This window comes from Populus euphratica, unplaced genomic scaffold, assembly GCF_000495115.2.
Source record: "Populus euphratica unplaced genomic scaffold, PopEup_1.0 scaffold5.1, whole genome shotgun sequence".
Taxonomy (NCBI): domain Eukaryota; kingdom Viridiplantae; phylum Streptophyta; class Magnoliopsida; order Malpighiales; family Salicaceae; genus Populus; species Populus euphratica.
The window spans coordinates 369,548-374,099 of NW_011499848.1; positions in this window are offsets into that span (position 1 = coordinate 369,548).

Below are 4,552 nucleotides of genomic sequence, written 5' to 3' on the forward strand. Positions count from 1 at the left end.
TTAAACAACAACAACAATAATAGTAATAACAAAAAATCATCTAAAACTAAGATGATACAGTTCCAAAAAGGTATCATCAGCTTTCACACTAACACCGGATTGAGACTATTTTTCATACTTGTCTGTCAAAAAAACACTGATAAAAATAACTACAATAATTTCAAATGCTTGGAGGAGACAAACACATGCAACGTATGCAAGGAAAAACAATCCAGGATGTATGAACAAAACATGGAGTAAGAATGAATATATAAAAAGTTATAGGAAATTGTTTCAGCTTTCTTGTGTAAAAAATTCAGCTCATTTAGACTTCTAAAACTCCAGATATGGGCCAAATACTGAACAGTGCTCGGGCTGGAAGACATATTGGAGCTTCTTTGTTGTTGCTATAATTTAGACTTGAAAATGACCTTTTTAGATCTTGGGCTCCATATGAAAGTTGTAGGCCTATGCCTTATCTTTCTATTCACATAAAGTGGACCTAAATCTGAGATCTACAGCTCCAGATATGATCGAATTATCAGACAGTGTTCCGGTTTGGATTGCACCGACATCTCTTTTCTAAGTTTAGCCATCTCTTTGTCCTTTCAATTTCAGTTCTTAAATTCATCAATCAATCCTTTCATTTATGTGATAGGCCTGCATTTAAAATGAACATTTACCACAAATTAAATGTATCTTATATTATTAGATACGTTATTATAAAACATGCTTTAGTTAAGGAGTTATTGATACTTCGAGTGCAAAATGATGAAATAAAACCTTGATAAAAATGCACTTTTAAGTACTAATCATGCCTTCTATCATCTTAAGATCAGATTGTTTCTATTTGAGATAAAGTTTGTTTATCAACGACTTAGATATATATTGACTTTTAAGTTTTGCTAAAAAACAATTACTGATGATTCTTTATCCATGATGTGATATATAAAATCATTATCTAGATAAAGCCTAATAGTTGTTATAACCCTCACTTCTCGTTCCTGCCAATCTATATCATTAGTACCTTCCAATTGCTTTTCGTATAATGCTTTCATCATTTCTTGTTATACCAACAAATACTTCACCTTTCTCTGTTAGGCTCTGATACTAATTATTATGAAATTTGCAACAATAATGATGAATATTACATAAGAGAGAAAATAAGAAAAACACACTGATGGAATATGGTTTTACAATGCCCCTATATTCATAAGAGTGAGCTTTATTTCACTATTTGTCAAATTAGGATTATATAATGTGTATTTATAATAGGCCCTAGCCACCCTAGGGGTATTAGTAATTTTCAATAATAACCTTTTACTATATTGCAGGGGTAGTGGCCCTTCGTACCCTTAAATTGTATATGAAAATAAAATAATAATTTACATATAAGAAAATATAGATGTTATCCCACTTCAACATTTATCTATGAGCCACAAATTACAACAGAAGTACTTTTTGATATTCTTTTATAGAGTTTTGGATAAATGTATAAATTGGAGAAAAAACCCATTTCCTTGGAAAAACAAGTTGTGTGTTAGATATCAAAATGTTCTAATGTTCTGCTCAACATTCTTTACGAGAGACTTTTAAGATTTAATAAGAGATCGATTAGCTACATCTTTAAATAAATTGTTAGTGTTGTCACGTGTACGATTTTGAATGACGAAGATGCCTAATGGAATTGAAGGGGTTTTGAGTTCAATTATAAAGTCATGATTTGAGTGGGTTGTTACCTAGTATCGTGGTCACTATAAAATCTATGGTCTATGAGAGCTTTGGTAAGGGGACTAGTTATGAAAAATAAAGACGCATCACCTCAGTGTATCCTACCTAAGGTAAGCTAAATTGTTGATTAATTGTTTTTCTAAGTTATGTTTCTATTAGTTGATCTCATTTAAGGTTCAAGACATATCTCTATTCGTAAGAAAATCTCTATATTATTGGATTAAATTCTAACTATTCTAAGGCCCAAATTTAACATCATATTTATTTTCTATTTCGTATCTTTAATATATGAAGGTATACTTTACAATGTAATTTTATACCCTTAAATATTAAAATCTATAGTAAAATCTTAACACTCTAAATACTAATAAAACAAATTAATTGTTGTGAGATTTTTTATATTTTAGCCAAATTCTAATAGATAATTATAAACTCATTATGATATCCATTTTGTATTTTTAAAACATGATAAAAATGTGATTTTATCTTTTAAAAAATATGCATGAAAACAAAATATTTTTTTTGTATTTTTGAAACGAGGAATTGTTTTGAAATGTTTTGGATTTTTTTGAAATTTTGGAGAAAAATAAGTTATTTTTAATACCGAGTTTGTATCTTATATTGCAAGTCTACAACCCAATATTAAATGAAATTCTTGAAAAAAAAAACATACTTTTGTGTCTTCTAAAATAATGAATTTTTTAATTTTTTTTTGAAATCTTAGAGAAAAAAAGATAATTTTTAATATCAGGTATGTATCTTATAATATAGGTATGCAACCCGAAATTAGGTCAAATTATTGGAAAAGCATGTAAGTGACCCAAAAATATTTTTTAGATGGTCTCTAAATTCCATTTTTTTTAAAAAAAAATTGTAAGATTTGTTTAGCTAAACATTAAAATAAAAATAATAGACTAAAACTAAAAAAATGACATCAGGGTGTGTTAGACAAATACACCCTTAACCTAAGAGTTTGATTAGGTTTGTTAGGCTTAAGGCTCAAGCTTAATATAGTTGGTTGAGATGAAATAGAGACCAATCATTTTTTTAAAAGGATGGATTGGACTAGCCTAGCTATTAGGCGGGGCTAAGGGTCTAGCCTATCTTACCCTTTGTTAGCAAAAATTAGTAGCTACTAGATGTGAATTATTCACTTTATGCAACAAAAGGTAGAGTGTAGGAAAGGAGGAGCAAAGGACTTGCCTAGCCTAGGGGTGGTGGTCGATGGCGGAGACTATCGCAGCTGATGGTGTAGGTTTAAGGAGAGTGCATATTGGAGCTTCTTTTTAAAATTGCTGTCGCAACTCAAGTTCTACACTACTGTTGGTAGACATAATTACTTTTTGTTCGATTTAGTTTTTACCTAAAAACTAACCAAACCAAATTTAAAAAACCAAAATCGATTCAAACAGATCGGTTTTGGTTCAGTTCGGTTATTTTAGAATAAAAACCAAAACCTGACCGACTTATTTTCAGTTCAGTTATTTTATATTAAAAATAAAAAAATTTTTTAGGTTTTTTTTTTTTTATAATTTTCAATGGGTTTAACTTGGTTTGGTTTTTTTGTTTTCAGGCTTATTAAACCGATATCAAACCAGTTGATTTTTTAAATATTCTAATTGATTCAGTTGGTTTTTTAAATATTCTAATTGATTTAATTGGTTTTTTTTTCATGATTTGATTTTTTTAATTTAATTGATTTTTTAGTTTTTTTTCTTATCTTTAACTACTCTAGCTACTAGAGTAGATGGTTCATAATATTGTTAATATTAAGAAAGAAGGAAGCTGCTGTATGAAATGTTGTTGGAACTGGTAGTTTGGACTTCTTGTTGACAATGTGGATGGTTCACTTGATTTTTTTTTTTTAAATTTAAAAGAAAATCAGGTAGTTTTAATATTTATTTCATATTTTATAGTGTAAATCTATAATCTAATATTAAATAAAATTCTAAAAAAAAACATAATTTTTTTCTTCTAAAATATGAGAATTTTTTTAATTTTTGAATTTTTTTTAGATCTTAGAGAAAAATAATATATTTTTAATATTAACTATCTATCTTATAATGTAGGGATATAACCCGATATTAGATAAAATGACTGGAAAAGCATGCAAATGACTCAAAAATATTTTTAAAATGGTCCTAGACTTCAGATTTTTTTAAAAATTTGTAAGGTTTGTTTCGCTAAAAATTAAAAAAAAACAAATTAAAACTAAGGGAATGACATTAAATTTAATAACATTTTATAAAATCACATCATTATGTCCTTGTTAATTGTTAAATGATTTTATATTAGAGAGTGCACATTGGAGCTTCTTTTTAAAATTGCCGCCGCTACTCAAGTTCTACACTACTATTGGTAGGCGAAATTATTTTTTGTTCGATTTAGTTTTTACTTAAAAACTAACCAAACCAAATTTAAAAAACCAAAATCGATTCAAACAGATCGGTTTTGGTTCAGTTCGGTTATTTTAGAATAAAAACCAAAACCTGACCGACTTATTTTCAGTTCAGTTATTTTATATTAAAAATAAAAAAATATATTATTTTTTAGGTTTTTTTTTTGTAATTTTCAATGGGTTTAACTTGGTTCGCTTTTTTTAGTTTCAGGCTTATTAAACCAATATCAAACCAGTTGGTTTTTTAAATATTCTAATTGATTTTATTGGTTTTTTCATGGTTTAATTTTTTTAATTATTTTTTTAGTTTAATTAATTTTTTAGGTTTTTTCTTATCTCTGACTACTCTAACTACTAGAGTAGATGGTTCATAATATTGTTAATATTAAGAAAGAAGGAAGCTGCTGTATGAAATGTTGTTGGAACTGGTAGGTTGGACTTCTT